The following is a 17,128-nucleotide window of genomic DNA, read 5'->3' as shown; positions in this document are numbered from 1 at the left end:
AGGTCACTGCATGCTTTTCATCCTCCACATGCATATATATTAAAGGAGTGAGAATACCAGCTATAGCAAATAGTTTCTTTACATGCATCAACTTCAGTGAATGGTAGAGGCTACCCAGAGCTGTGTTTTAAGAAGAATTATGAGACTCTGTATGTCTGGGTTCAATTAGAAATTGCTGAGATTGATTAGTTATGTCTGGAGATTGATTAGTTATGTCTGCCTTAAACAGTAACTAGGAAAGTGCCTATCCTGACTCCATGTATTTGTCAAGCCTAGATTAGATTGTCTGGAAGATTAACTTCAGGCTCAACATTATTCTATTCCAGCCTATGATTTTTATTTTCTACGTTGAGCCAATAAGACTTACCATTCTTTTCTCTTTTTATTTACAGTGCATTTATTAGATTATAGAGCTAATAAATTAGATCTACGGATCTTAAGAAAAATGTATATAGTGCTTTTAGCCACTTAAAGAAAAGTTGTGTCAAATAGCGTTTTTTAATGAACCAAACCTGTTAATTTTGTGAAACATTATACAAGGAATGTTTGCTATATAGACCAAATTTTTTTCTCCATCAACTTTAGTGTTTTTAATGAATCCTCTTTTTAAAACATAGATCGTATGTAGTTGAAGAAATCAAGTCTACTACAAGGGGAAAAATGTTAGTTATTGCACACATCTCTCAACAGGCAGGCTTGCTTGATCTGGGATAAGCTGTTGACTTTTAACTATCACAAATGGAATTTCCTGATAGTCCTCTGAAATGGGTTTTCATAAAATTTGGTTATCTTCCTTTTCTTTTCTTTGTAATCATGACAACCTGTGAAACTGAGAAACTGGCCCATCTGAGGTCTTTCTGGGAGAAAAACCATTTTCAGATGAAGCTAGGTTCTTCTGACTCTGCTATCTTACTCCAGGCTTTGTTCTAAGGTGATGCATGCGACAGCCTTCATGATGGCCATCTCCAATAAGCCAGAGCCAGCAACTCTAGCCCTGTGGAGATTTCTTTCCAGGAATAGATCTGTTTTGCCTGGTGATGTTAAGCTGAGTATATACATGTCCATTAATAAAACGTGAAAACAGAAAATAAAGGTTCTAACACATGACCTATATCTTTTGCTTTGCCAATATATATATACTTTAAAATTGCAATATATAGTATTTAACTTTCACTATCAAAATGTAGAAGAAAAGCACAAGAATTGATGCAAAAACAGTAATTCAAACATCTAAGTACAAGGTACAGAGCCTTCCTTGAACATTTCAGCTGCTATCAATTATTGCTAATTGAGCTCTGGTTTTCCTTATCAAGTCTAAATCCACTTCTAGAGGGAGAAGCTCTCCAGTGGTGCTTTATAAGTTTACAGTGGCAATGTGGGCTGAACTGGAACACTTGCTATATTATTCTGCTTTTGCCACTTAGGTGTTAATAGTGTTTAAAAATAGTCACTATTCGAATTATTCTAGCTAGGATTTTATCTGTTCTTCTGCCTGATAATTCTTAGGGAAAACATAGTCCTTTTACCTTCAGTAGTGGCTGCCCAGTACTTTTTGAACACCCTTTTGATATGCAAGAAATCATCTTCCTTACGTGCCCCACATCCCTTAGGGAGAAAATAGGGAACTTTCTTCCCAGCCACCTTGTAGCTGGACACAGGCATGTGACCCACACCCCACCAATCACTGTACTTAAATGTGACTTGTGTTACTGTTTGAGGGAGGAGCTCTATGGAATCAGTTTGGCTGTTGAGGTGGTATTCTAGGCATCCAGGACACCAGGGTTGGAAAGCTGGGCTCCTGGGTAGAAGTGGCAGGATGGTTGTTTGGTGCAGTTATGTCCTGGCAGCTGAGCAAAGAGGAGCCCCCACTGCTAGGCACTGGCATAACCTTTGGTGTTTTCCTCCTCGGATCAGTTTTGGACATGGTTGTGGACATTGTTTCTGTAATCCTCAAGCCTGGTTCTCCAGACATTTAGCAATTCCATGAGAGATGCAATATTTTTTCAGTGAACTCTTTTTGGGCTTGGTCTTTTGAATTAGAATTAGTTCCATTATTTGAAATTAAGAACCTTGGCTAATACGTTGTTCTTCCAGGAGAACGTTCTTTCTATATATAAGATTTTTGCCAGGAACTTTTGCATCTTCCTCTGGAATAATCACAGAAGCATATCATCTTCCTCTGGAATGATTAAGAAAAATCATGACATGAACTTGCTATGTGGAATCTAGAAAAGTCAAATTCATGGAAGCAAAGAGCAGAAAGGTAGTTACTGGGAGCAGAAGTGGAGGGGAACTGAAGAAATGTTGCCCAAAGGACACAAAGTTTCAGTTATGCAAGATGAATACTGCCAGAGATTTAATGTACAGCCTGGTGACTATGGTTGATAATACTGTATTGCATACTTGCAATTGGCAAAGGGAGTAGATCTTCAAATGTTCTCTCCCTCCCTCCCCCTGACCACACGTATATACGCAGTAACTAAGTGAAGAGGTTGATATGTTAATTAGCTTGACTGTAGAAATCAGTTCACTGTGTAGTAAATAAAATTAACAAAAAAGGAAAAACAATGACAATATAGATTGCCTTTGATTTTTCTTATGCATGACTTGGAAATTTAGCATATATTTATTGAGTACCTACCACATGTGACCCTGTGCTGATGCTAGGATGCCATGGGAGGTGGTAGAGAATATAAAGGTAAGTAAACAAAAGCTCATAGTTTTAATTTAAAATAGTTCTGTGTAAAATTATTAAATTAGTCTTTAATTACTCCAGCAATTCCCAGCAGTCTTTTTTAAACAAATATAGCCTCAAGCCTCTTGCAGATATGCTTTTACTTCTTACATATTTATATTTATTTTTATTGTGCATTTAAAAAATATTTTTCCCAAGTATCTATTGATGGATGAATGGACAAACAAAACAAAGTGTAACACACACACACACACACAGACACAAACACAGGAATATTATTTAGCGTTTAAAATGAAGGAAATTCTGACACGCTGCAACATGGATCAATCTTGAAAATATGCTAAGTGAAACATGCCAGTAACAAAGGGGCAAATAGTGTTTGATTCCACTTACATGAGACACCTACAGTGGTCAAATTCGTAAAGGCAAAAAGTAGAATAGTAGTTGCCAGGGGCTGAGGGGAGGGGAGAATGAGAAATTATTAGATAGTTGAGACAGAGTTTGTTTGGGAAGATTTTTTAAAGTTCTGGAAATAGATGCTGGGGATAGTTGCTCAATTATGTGAATGTACTTAATGCCACAAAATTGTATGCTTAAAACACTTAAAATGGGCCAGGCGCAGTGGCTCACGCCTGTAATCCCAGTACTTTGGGAGGCAAAAGTGGGCGGATCATGAGGTCAGGGGTTCGAGACCAGCCTGGCCAATATGGGGAAACCCTGTCTCTACTACAAAATGCAAAAATTAGCTGGGCGCTGTGGCGCATACCTGTAGTCCCAGCTACTTGGGAGGCTGAGGCAGGATAATTGCTGGAACCCAGGAGGTGGAAGTTGCAGTGAGTTGAGAGCTCGCCACTACGTCATTCCAGCCTGGGTGACAGAGCGATACTCTATGGAAAAAAAAAAAAAAAAGTTAAAATGGTAAATTTTATGTTACTTATTTCTTACCACAAGAAAAATGCTTTTTAACCAAACAGAATATAAACTCTTATGAACAGGGCTAGGGAACTGATTTTCTCCTAATCACTAAGAAAATTCCACCTGAGAGGCAGGGTCCTAGGAGTTGGAGAGCTGGGCTCCTGTTTGGTGCCAGCTGTGTGGTTAGCTAGCTATGTGAACTCCGCTCAACCTTGCCAAGCCTCAGTTTCTTCATCTTTCAAATGAATAAGCGTGGGGAGGGGCACCGCATATCTCAGTGCTCTGATTTCCATTTAACCACAGATTTAGAACCAAGGTGGCTTGGCTTCAAATATTCAGCTCCTCTGCTGGCAAATAAACAGATCTTCGGGAAACTGTACTTGTCTTCCGGAGAAATGGTTTCTTTCAGTCGGTTCTCACAGAGCAAATCTAAGCACCAACAATGTAGAGTTTTGAGAATGCAGAGTATTTCCTGAACTCATAATCCTTCCCTCCTTGAAACTGTCTATGATGTAGGAATTCAGTTCCCATCCAGATTTACAGACGTAAATCTTCAGTTACCTAATAAAATGGAGAGAAGAAAACCATGGGATTATATTTTGAATCTAGTAATAGTAATGAATTCAAAGCCAGACTTCATTTTAGAGGGTTTTTGTAAAAAGTTCTATTTTCCAACCTAATGCTTGGTGTTGAGTCTTGAAAACTTAAGGTAATGCAAACCCTATCATTTCCACCTCTAAAAATTCTATCAGAGTCTCTAAGAATCTACGTTTAGGCTCCTTACACAACAGCAAACATGGAAACAATATTTATTGTCCACAACTTTTGTAGGTAGATCAAGAACTGGCATTCTACTGGCAAGTGCCTGGTTACCAGCTAAATAGTTGGGTCCACCCATTAGACCTGCAGATAGAGAAAGCTTTCAAGACCAGTCTGGATGCAAACAATCTCTGGGAATCAATTGCCTAGGACTATCTCAATGGTAGGAGAAGTCTGCCTCAAGGAAATGTGTATTGTTCTTGAAAATGCCAGACACCAGTAGGAAACACAAACACAGACTCAAAAGAAGCAGGGAACGGCAGACTGAATAAACAGCACATGCACACCCATTTTCCTAGGAAATATGTGTCCAAGACTGAAGAGTTGTAGGGCAGTCTTATCTGTCATTTACGTCTTAAAGATAGGTAAGCCTTGGATAATATCGTGCTTGTGCCCCACAGGAGGCTGCCAACTATTATCATAGATCATCCACTAGAGGGTGACAACCACATATGCTTAGGGACGGATGACTGTAGACACAGTGCACATTCCACAGTCCTGAGAAGAGTTTCTTGAAGCTCATCCGCCTAAGTGGTTGGACTTTCACTTTGGAGTCGCCCATAAAAAGGAGAGAGGGAAACTGTACATCTTTTCCATACTTATGGCCTAGGTTGTCTCTCCTTTTCAGACTTAGTTAAGAAAAAATTAAATTTATATACGAATTTTTTGTAAGTAGAAGGAACACCTCCTATCACATTAAATAGGAGGTGAGTATCTCTAACAGTTGGGAGAAGGACATGCTGAGATTTTTTCCTATTACTATTATGGATCTTTGGGACAGTTTCAGTAAGTACTTTCAGGGGATACTTGGTTTTTCCAACTTGAAAATGGGGGCTATTCATTATAAATCTTAGAGCAAAATTCTGATAGCAAAGTAGATAGAGGAATATAGAACCTTTTTTTAGAAGGTTTTCTTTCTAGGATAATTATTACAAGTAGTATCAATATATACCAACTAATATGCATGAGATAAGATGGCGGGTCTGCGTCTTGGTTGGGATGTGGGCCTGGAATCTTGGATTATGGACATAAGAAATATTATGAACACTTAATGAACACCCAGGCAGCAGGCTCAAGCCCAAGCACACACCACAGTAGCTTTCAAATAGTTTGGATGTATTCTAATTTGTGTTTCTCCCCAGCTACTTTTGTGGGTAGTCATTTAGTCAGCCCTTCATAGAGCTCTGGGTCTTTTCCTTAACTTTCCACAAAAATGTTTCAGCTTTAGGAAGAGGTTTTGGGAAACCAGAATGTTTCTGTTACTGTAAGGTTAAACCTTTGTTCACTACTTAGACAAATATACTGAGTACTCATTTTTGTTTTTTTTTAAGAGACAGTAGCTTTTATAACAGGCTCGAACATAAGCTCCTGTGAGCTATGTACATAGTAAGTCCTCCGTTGCTGTTGGATATATAATCCATGGTTAGTATAAAATTATCATAATTTTAAATAAGACAAGCCATAGTTCTATGAGTGATATAATTTTAAATAAGACAAGCCATCGTTCTTTGAGTGATGTGTTTGAGTGATGCTTCTTGATACTTCTTTCAGCTTAAACATAGAAATCATGATCACACCACTGCACTCCAGCCTGGGTAACAGTGAGACTCTGTTTCAAAGAAATAAAAATTAAAACTAAAATAAACATAGAAACCAGATTTTCTTTGGTTTCTTCTGTCGGTGACTTTGGCTGGTTCTCTTTTGCATGTTCATTGATGTTTCTCCTTGCCTTTGTGTTTAGTGTTTTTAGCAGGCGGTGTTTATAATAGACTAAAACTTTGGGAGCCAGACAGACCTGGGTTCAGTGGGTTTACATTGCTGGGTTTTATAAGGATTAGAAGCAAATATATGTACAGTGCCTGGCACAAAATATATAAACAAAATGTTGTTTGTTAGTTATTAGTACTAGCTGTATTAATAATAATGATACTATATATAATAATATATTATACATTTGTATATATAATAATATATATTTGTATATTTTGTATATATAAAATGATAATATTGGAAAGCTAGAAGGTGCAGTGAAGAGATGGCAGAGTGAGCATGGTATAAGTCTGAATTTGGCCATCTGGTTATTTGCAAGTTCTCTTCCAGCAAATATTTGTTGTGTACCTTCCATAAGCAGCATTGTTCTAGGCACTGGGGACCAAGTGAAAAACCAGACCAAGTGCCCGTCCTAGGAACAGTATCTGCTGTTTACATTGTCATATAGGAAGGAGCAGTGCACTTAGCAAGAGAATTTTTTAGTGGTGCTGTTTTGGGGCCTGCTTCTATTTAACTTTATGGAAACTGTTTTCAGTAACAGATTTATTGAGATATAATTCACATACTATACAATTCACCCATTTAAAGCATGTAAGTCTGTGGTTATTAGCATATTCAGAGTTGTACAATCACCATCACAATTAATTCTAGCAGTCGCTCCCCCCAGCCCCCTTACTCCTACCCCCACCCCCAGTTCAAGGTAACAGCTAATCTACTTCCCGTCTCTATAGAGTTGCCTGTTCTGGACATTTCATCTAAATGGAATTATAGAATATGTGGTCTTTTGTAAGTGGCTTCTCTCACCTAGTTTAATGTTTTCAAGGCTCATCCATGTTATAGCATGTATCAGTATTTTATTCCATTTTATGGCTGAAAACCATAAACCATTTTTGAAGTTTCCTTAATGCACATTAAATACTCATATGTTGATTGATTCATTCATTTTGTTTTTCTAGTGTGTGTTGTTTCTCTCTCACTCTTTCTCCTGCCCTTTCTTGGACAGGTTTTCTCTCTTCCCTTCTCTTTTGAAAGCAACCACACTCCTACTGTTACCGCAGACTCCTGCCTTAACTTTAATATCTACTGAGATTTGGAGCCTGTGGCACCTACTCTTTGCAATGACAGAAAATCTGGTTTCTGTCCTTTCTTTCTTTCCAGTTCTTTCAGTTTCAATCTGTGTGCCCTCCAAATGCAATAGCTTGAGATTTCTTTAAAGAACGTCTTAGACTTGGCCTTGGAATGGAAGCTTCAAATGATATCTAAAGAATACATGAACCAGCCAAAGGAGAAAGTGGAGGGAATTAAAAAAAAAAATCAAGAATGACAGCCAGAGAATTTTCACAAAATTCGGACAGGCTGTGGCCGTTCCTTATTCTTATGCCTGATGGATTGAACATTTCCCACAAGGGCTTGGTACCATTTAGGACCTGAAGATACGCTGAAGTTTCCTCGTAAAATCCAGCCTCTGTTTTATTCTCACTTCCTTTCTTCTGGGTTTGGCCTATGCAAAGCCCACCGATAAGTTATAAATGACTTATCAAGCATTAGCGTTTAGAGAGTAGACGGCTCCATAAATACCTACTTGGCCTCATTAAAAAGCTACAGCGATTAAAGAGAATGATTAGTGTGGTGCCAGAGGGGAAAGCAGAAAATCCAACATCTGACTCAAAAAGGGCCAGACCTCTTCTCAGGGAAGACCGCGGGTGTCAGGGAAGAGGATCTGGCCCGCGCCCCGGAGCGGAGCGCCGGGCGTCGGCGTCTGCGGAGCCTGCACCAGGGCCTGTCACGGGAAGAGTTATGAAAAGTGCACGCGTTCTCAGAGACGATTACCCTCTTGCCCTCCACGCCTCCTTCCCAACCTCCCCTTCCACTCCCTGCTGCCCCCACTGGAACTCAAAGCATGATTAAAACAGAGAAACCTATAACGGGGATGAAATGACCCTCAAATGACTGCTTAATTACAGCGAAATGAAAGCCGGGGGGCTACAAATAACCAGGAACTGTCCCGGCTGTCACTGAAGAGGAGCCTGCGCATGAGTCATGAGTCATGAATTAGCCACTAAGTGTTCGCCGCCAGCCCCCGGCCGCCCGCCTCTGCCCTGCCCAAGCCGGGCTCGCCGGCCCTCCACGCCTGGCCCCGCGGAGCCCCCCGCCCCCGCGGGCGTCCAAGCCGGGTCGGAACCGGGCGGTTGTTGTGATTCCCAGGGCTCCCCCGTCGCCCCCGGCCGCCCGGTGGGTCGCTGGGTCGGGGAAGGCTCCCAGGCTGCGCAGGAGACAGGCTGACTGAAGGAGCGCAGCCAGCGCGGCTGCAGATAAGTTAATGTACACAGAGAGGATGTAAATTACCACGACCCGCAGCAGCAGGACATTGGCCAGGGCCCTGTCAGGGAGAGGACAAGCGTCGGGGGCTGCGCGCTCGCTGACACCCACCCGGGATGGAGCCGCCAGGCGGCTCGGCCGGGGAGGACCTCTTGGAGCCAGGCTTTCCTTGAAAACAGCTGCGTGTCCCTGACACCTCCAAACTAATGCATTTTTAATCAGGGGAATTAGCTCTAGGCGTCCCATATTTTTCCAACCTCCCCCCACCAACCCCTGTCTCTTCCAGCCACGTCCCCCTCCCCGCCCCTAGCTTAGGGACTGGCAGTCCCATTCTGTTTCTTTATCGGGACTCTGCAGAGTCCCCCGCTGCCCCTACACCCCCGAGACCAAACCACCTTTAAAAAAATCTCCCTCCCCACCCCATCCTCCCACCAGCCCTCCTCCACCGCCGGGTTCGCTCCAATGCAACTTTCGCCCCCACCCTTCCCTCTGTTTATACAGTGACATCACAGCCCCTGGCTCTCTCCAAGACTCAAAGAAAACAGAGTTCAAAAAGGCAAACAGGAAAGCCCGCCGGTCGTGGGCACGGGGTGAGATTCGGTCCACCCGCGGCAGACCGCGCAGACGCGCACGTGCGCGCACCTGGGTGTGAGCCCGTCTCCACTTGGACATCCTCAGGAAAGGGCTGCCCAGGCCGTGCTCCCCGTCAGCCCCGGGGAACTCAATTCCCTTAGGGAATTGAAAAATGTCCAGTAGTCACATAAAAGAAAGTGAAAAGGTAAAACAGGTGAAATTAATTTTAACAATATATTTTTAATCTGATATATTCAAAACATTATTTCAATATGTAATCAATATAAAAATTATAAATGAGATATTTCATATATTTTTTCACAGTAAATATTCGAAATTACACTCACAACACATCTCAATTCAGACACAAATTTTTCATTGGAAATATTTGATCTGTAGTTACATTTCATAAAACTTAGAGTTGAAAAAATTGATTCACATACTCACATTGTTCCAAACATATTTAAGCATTTTTCAATAACTGAATCCAGTGTTAGTTCTTAAGTGTGAATTTACACTAATGTGAAATAAAATAAAATTTGAATTAAATGAGAATTTGGAGTTAAATAAAAAATTAAGTTTCTTTGTTGCACATTTTAAATTCCTAACAGTCACTTTCAGCTAGCGGCTACCAGATTAAACAACAGGGATAGAGAGTAATAGAATATCCAAATTTCAGCTCTTGTTAACATAAAGTGGAGATGATAGTATCTACTTTATGTAGGCTTGTTGTAAGAATTAAATGAAATACAGTAGAACAATGCATATTAAGTACTCGGTACAGGGCCTAGCACATAGCATGTACTCAATAATGAAGGTAACTCTGAGAAGTATTTCTCCACATGATTTTCGCTCCCCCCGCCCCGCCCCATTCTTAAACTCAGCGATTCATACTTCCTTCCTCCAGAACTTGCTCTTAGGAAGGATTGTTAAATGAATTTGCAATAAGCTGCCAAAAATGAACAGAGTATTCAAACACTCAAGTGTCCTTCCGTCCCTATTTATTAGACACCCCTTTCACCCACAATATGCCTTCAGCTTCATTACTATCTGTGCTGACCACTCCAGATTTTATACACAGAACGGATCTTCAATGGTATCTCTCCAGCTACCTAGTAAAGATCTTGCAAAGATATTTTTAACTCAATCCACCAAAACCTGAATTGATGCGTATCATCCCTCACGTGCCTCTCCTGTTCCCGCATTGGGTGGTGTTGCCATTCCCTTGAAAGCCTCAACCAAACTGGCAGTCATTCGAGGTTCTTCTTCTTCCTTTACTGTTCCCCTCACCACATCCCCTTAGGCAATCACTAAGTCTTACAAATTCTACTCCTAAACACCTCCCAAATCCATTGATGTGTCTCATTGTCGACTGTTATCCTTCACTTAGATGTTGTAACTGGTCTTTCTGCCTCTGCTTTGCCCCCTTCAATTCATTCAGCAAGAGTAACTTTTCTAAAGTGTGAATCCAATTATGCAACCAGCCTGCTTAACACTTAAATGACTTTTGACTCTTCCACAGGGCCTATGAGGTCCTTATGGAGTTTCCTTGCTTAACCCTTTATTCTTGTCTTTTAAAAAACAGTCTTTACCTCCTCAACCATCCCCCTCCTGCCCCCAATTTCCAGCCTCTCTGAATCTCTTCCAGTTTATCTAACACACCACATGTTTCCTGACGGAGGAGCTCCCACGCATGGCCATGCTGGGTGCATCATATTCATGTCTATCCTACAAGTCACAACCCCACTCTGAGATGGTATTTGGTATGCACAGCCAGATACTTCTTCCCATTTTGCCACATGGCAACCTGTCTGCATATTTGACGGTATCTGTTTCAGAGGATCCCTCAGCTTTTGGCTGAAAATGCCAGCTCCCTCTCAAAACTCTGTGCATGACACCTTTAGAAATCCTTTGAGGTGCTAAACATTTAGGTCATCAAAGGGGCACACTGGCTATTACTGATTTTGTCTGGTTCCATTCCACAACACCGATTTTTGTAATGTTTCCTTTCTTTGTTTCACTTTGACTGTAGAAGCTGGCTAAGGTGCATTGGCGCTAGCACTATCTATTGCATGCAAAAGTTTTGCTCAAAAGAAGTGTTGATGTTGGAGCTGTGAGAAAAGCAGGCCCTACCTTGCAGGACTTGGGGGAAGAATGGAATGTGAAAAGCTCACTTTAAAGTGGTAGGGGTTTGGGTGCCAGGCAGGAGCAGTGGTGGAGCATTTCAGAGACCAGTCCAAGCCTAATGAGGTTTGCCAGGGCTCTGGGCAGGCGTCACCAGCTGGCTGTTTGCCACTCCTCTTGCCCTCCCAGACACACACAGTGCTGGGGAGTCAGCACTTATGCTAACACTGGAGACAGGCGGGCAACATGAGACTGGTGGATGAGGGCAGTGATGGCTAGGTATTTTCCCAGAGGACCAAAGAGCAGGATATGTATGTCTGGTTTCTGCCTCTGACACCTCCAGGCCTAGGGATGGATTCCCAGTGATCTCCTTCCTTCAAAGGGCTTGATCCCAGGAAAGGCGAGTGAAGATGAAACTTCAGCTCTTTGTCTGCCTTTAGGATAAAGCTATGTGAAACTGTCAAAGCAAATATCATGTTTCCCTGGAAAACCGTAAATTCCTTTGGCTCTGGGTCCAGGAGGTTTGTCATGTGGTTAGAGGAAAGATGAGTATGTTGATCACCGGTCATCAGCTGTAAGGTTCTGTAGCTCAGGGCCCGGGTCCACAGTGCCAGCTGCTATAATACCAAGTATAATGTTGGGTTCAAGTAATGCTTAGTAAATACTCTTTAATTACAGCTCAAGATGAAGACAGTGAAACAGCTTGCTGTTTGTTATGTACCTGGCAACTGATGTGTATCATCAGATCAAATAGAGGCGTTGATAAATTTTGTCAAGGGGCCTGTAAATTTTAAAAATGGAATAATCATAAATTCTCTTGTGATAGAATATACCTGAAAATCTTCAGAAGGAAATGGAAGATTATGAAATATTTATTTATTTGTTTGTTTTCTGGCTAGTTGGTTGATTTTTGCCAGATTCTTTATATATTAAAGTAGTATTAACATTAAATTCATGCTACAAAATCAGATAGAAAAGTAAGAAATTACCATGAGTAAACATTTTTTCTCTTTTATAGTTTTGTAAACAGGGGCTGTGGATGCTTAAATAATGCTTTTCAAAGCTCCATCTTTCTTACTGTGCTTTGGTCAGAAAGAAAAAAAATACGTGAGAAAAGCTATTTTGATCACCCGTAGTACAGCAGTTGCTGTATCTTGTTAGCCTTTTTGTGGCATATTTGGCATTCTAAATTTCTAACAGTTATTTCACCCATATCATTTAACAAGCACTTCTTCATGTTATGATAGACCCTTTATGAATATAAATTTTAATGTGTACAGACTGTACTATCATGTAGATTTGCAACGCTTACTTAACCACTCACATATTATTGGTTATTTGGGTTATTTTATTTTAAAATAAGAATTTTCCAAAGGTTCCCTTAGGAATAGAGTTCCATCAGTTTTAAAGTTATGGCAATATTTAATGTACATAGGGTAATATTTAATCATAAAGTATTGTTTTGGTGAAATTAAAAGAGCCAGAAGTTTTATGTTAAATTTTTTTTAATATTGGCATAATACTAAAAGCAATCAACCAGTTTCATTGAGCTCCCAATTTCAGAGAAAAACTGACCTCTTCAAGTAAAGATTCCTTGTTCTTAGAGAGGAGGAGCTGATAATTAAGTAATCACAAGAAACAATGTATGGCAAGGGAATTCGCCCAGTGTAGACCAGAAAATGTCCTCTAGAGAATGTGGCATTTAAACCAGGACTCCTCAGGACAAGGAGGCGTTGAAAGCCTCAGCTATCCTGGCATGCTCAAATACTTTGGGGGGATAGCAGTGGATAAAACCTTTCTGGAAAGTAGTCTGCTAATATCTAATAAGGGTTTTAAATATTTTCTTATCTTTTAAAAAAATGTAAATATTCAGAAGTAACCAGAAAAGGTGAAAGAAGTCAATGCACTAAGGTATTCATCTTAGCACGATTCATCATAGGGAAGAAGGAAACCATTTGTATGTCTAAGCTGAGGGATTGGCCACGACTGTGCCTACACTGGAATGTATGCATCATTAAAAAGTATACTTAGAGTAATGTAAAACTGGTGAGAAGACCGTTCTAGGATAAAAGAGGCATAACAAAAGACAATGCATGAAATAGTTTGAAAATAAACAGCAAAAAGTCATTGCGGGACAATTTTAAAAATTTGAATATCAACTGGATATTAAATGACATTAGCGAATAATCATGAATATCCTATTGCGATAATGATATTATGATTATGTGGGAGGATGTTCTTATTTTTAGGAGATGCATATTGAAATATTTATAAGTGAAATGCTATGATAATTGCAGTTTACTTTCAAATATTTCAGCAAAAAAACCCATATGTATATATGTATGTCTGCTTACCAACTCCCTGGATTTTCTAATTGGAAGTAGTACCAAGGAAGATCCAACACAGGTAATGCATAAGGACACGAAACAGCAAAATCTAAACACATACACACACACAGAGCAAATACGGCGAAGTATATATAATTATTGACTCTAGGAGGAAAATACATGTGTAGTCATTGCACTTGCCTTTTAACTTTTGTGTGTTTGAAAATCTTCATAACAAAGAGATGCATTATGCAGCATTACCTAGAAAAATTGAAAATCTGCCGTAATGGTTCAGGGATTGTATCAGGATGGTAGATTTATGAGAGATATTTTCTTCTTAATACTTGGATACATTTTCTACAATGAACATAGATCATTTTTATTATCAACAATTAAAGCCACATTCTGTTGAGCACTTACTAGGTTCCACGCTTTGCATGAATTATTCTATTTAATTCTTACAACAACCTTAAGAAGCTAGAACTATTACTGTCTCTTTATAGTTGAGGACACTGATGTTTAAAGAGATCACACTACTTGCCCACTGATATAAGTGGCTATGCCAGGATTTGAACCTAGGCACAAGTGACGCTTTTACAATTCAACAATATCTTGAAAAATATTTTGAAAAATAAAAAAAAAATTATCTATATAACTGAAGATTTCACCCCAGAGGCAGCGTAACGGTATGGATTTTGAAGCCGAAATCATGATTCAAGCCCTGGCTCTGCAGTTTGCCACTTGGGTGGTTGTGTGGTGGGTGTGCAATGCCTGATCTCTCCTCCTTTGGTGTAAATGGGCCAGTGTGCTGTGAATGATAAATTGTCCAACAACATAAATTGCGATCATTGCTCTGAGGGCCTGATAGTGTAACTGAATATCTGGAAGACCATCACTGTCCAACTTTATGCTTGGCCTTTTACATCTTATTTTAGAGTTTGATTCCATTGTACTGAAAACATCTTTGGGTGGCATCTTTTGTTTTGTCTTGCTTTTTGCTTTTTCTAGAATTGTAAAGGATAAGAATAGAAAATTGTCCTTCATTTGTTGATAAGCCCTGGTTGGGAGAATCTGCCCTTCTCATTGGTGGCATAGCTGACAACCTAGGAGTGTGTCTAGAGGATGGCTTCCCTCAAAGACAGAGACCAAAAAGTTGTGTCAAGGTACAAGGCAGATCTATAAAGAGTGGGCTTCCATATCTCACTTTGAAAACCTGAACACCATATCCCTCATTTTCAACATTTGCATCTAGACTCAGGCTAAACAGTAGAAACTACAATGAATTGTTGCTAACTGATGAATGGGTGTTGAGAAAACTTACTCTATTTGTGTAATTTCCTGTCACCAGCATGAAACGGTCAAGAAATTGCCATTGTTGTGAAAACTTCAACTCAATAATTCGGAGATACAGAAAATTGGCACAAGAATGTTATTTCTCCATTTGGACAAAAAAATCTCTGAACTTTCTGAAGTTCACCCATCATTGTTGTAAAACTCTAAAGATCAAGTTTACTTTGGAAGTTCTGCTACGACCTCAAGTATCATGTTAGCCATAGCATGGCAGCTGGGAAAATGGAAAAGAGCAATCCACTATTTCCAAGTACACACCTCTTTTATTTTAAAGCTCACAGTGTTTGTTTTACTAATTCAGAGAGAAGAAAAGATCACAGATTATTTCTCAGGTTAGTGTTTAACATTTTGCTTTTCCAAACCAACCTTCCTATTATCAATGCCATTACTGAAGAGCATGGATATAATAAACCCATATCATGAATGTGAATAAATAACATAAGCTAGACAATCTTTGACTAGGGCTGACCATCCTCAATCCTTTCAAAGTTTGTCTATTTGTTTTTTGTTACTAATGTAAGCAATGACAAAAACTTAACCTTTTTTGTTGAAAGAAAAAGAAAGAGAGAAAGCAAGCTAAGATCCCCCGTGGGAATGTGTATGGAGTCAGTTCACTTATAGAGAGCTATATAGTCCCATCATCTCATTGGGACACCACAAAGTAGTGCAACCAAGAAAACAGCTGGCTTCCCTTTGTGTGATGAAGACATCACACAAAAGTGACACAGGGCCCTTGGAAGGTTAAGGTTGTATCACTAGGGACACCAGAAGCCAGTGACTGGCAACAGTAAATAATGGCTCACGATTAATGGTTGGAAACCTACTGATAAGACCATTGGATACCAAAACATCAGAGGAATGTTGGCTCCAGTTGGTTTAATCCTGCAAACCATTATAATCTGAGCACATTGTAAGGCTTATTTGCACTGTTTCTCTTATCTCTTTGTCTTGAAGATTTAAATTAAATTTATATCCTTAGCTTAACAGTTCAATTTCTTTTTAAAATTTTTTGCTCAGTCAAGAAGTATATATTAAGTAATAACTATAATACTAAATTAAGTGTGGTAAGGAACACAAAGAAATAAATCTCATGATATAGTTCTCAAGGAACTTAGAGTTGAGTTGGTAGGGTCAGAGAAACAAGAAGCAATGATTAGTATGCGGTTAGATTAGTCAGGGAAGGCTATGGAAAGGCAACTAATGAATCCTGTTCATTGACTCATTTCATTTATCCACTTGCTGTGAAACACTTCCTGAATTCCAAAGAGTGGCAAGTGATTATGCTGGTGAGGAATGCCCATTCTTACCAGAACTTCGCTAAGGTAACAGAACCTCACTAACTATGTGGAAACCACCTAATCCACCCTTTGCATGTGGGTCGGTAGTTTTTCTTTTTCTGTATTTAAAAAATTTCCATTTCCACAGACTTAAAGGTAGTTGTGGAATGTGGCTTTCCTTTTCAGCAAATCCAGTGCCAGCATTGTTCTCTCAGGCCAGCATTTATCAAGTTTTGATATTTTAGTTTAGTGGTGACCGTTATATTTATTTTCATAGTGAGAAATCTAAGTCATTTTGGGCACTGGTTCAAGGTTACACGATGAAGGTTACATCACGGACTCTTTCCCTGAACTCACTAACAAACTGGAACTATAATTCATGAGCAGTGGTTCAGCTAGGAGGTGAGACAGGGCCAACGTCACACCATGACTGTTGAGAGGACTTACCTAACAGACGGCAACCTTTTGACAATGACTCTATTTCCTAGTTTCTAGAAATGGAATTCTAGGCAACTTACTTTTCTTTTCTTGCTTAAAGTATTATACTGAGTGATCAAGAGCACTGGGATTGTCAGGGTCACCAGTGTCCTCCTTTGCTAAATCCAGAGGTCAGTCTCAGGCCTCATCTTAGTTGAATTCTCTGAACAGTTGCTCTACTTGATCAATCTGTTCCCTCTAAAGCCCTTTCTTTACTTGAACTCTGGGTCATCACACTCACTTGGCTTTCGTCCTACCTCACTGGCTGTTCTTCTTGTTTTCCTTTGCTGGTTCTTCTTTATCTTCTCAATCTCCTCACATTGGAGGCCAAACCAAGCTCCTCATCCTTTCTTCAAATCTGTTTGTGATCCACCTCAAGAAATGGCAACTCTTGCTTCCAGATGTTCTGGCTAAAACACTTAGAGTCATCTTTGACTCCTCTTTTTCTCTTACACACCACATCCCATCTGTCAGGAAATTTT

This window comes from Pongo abelii, chromosome 17, assembly GCF_028885655.2.
Source record: "Pongo abelii isolate AG06213 chromosome 17, NHGRI_mPonAbe1-v2.0_pri, whole genome shotgun sequence".
Taxonomy (NCBI): Eukaryota; Metazoa; Chordata; class Mammalia; order Primates; family Hominidae; genus Pongo; species Pongo abelii.
This window is presented reverse-complemented; position numbering follows the sequence as displayed.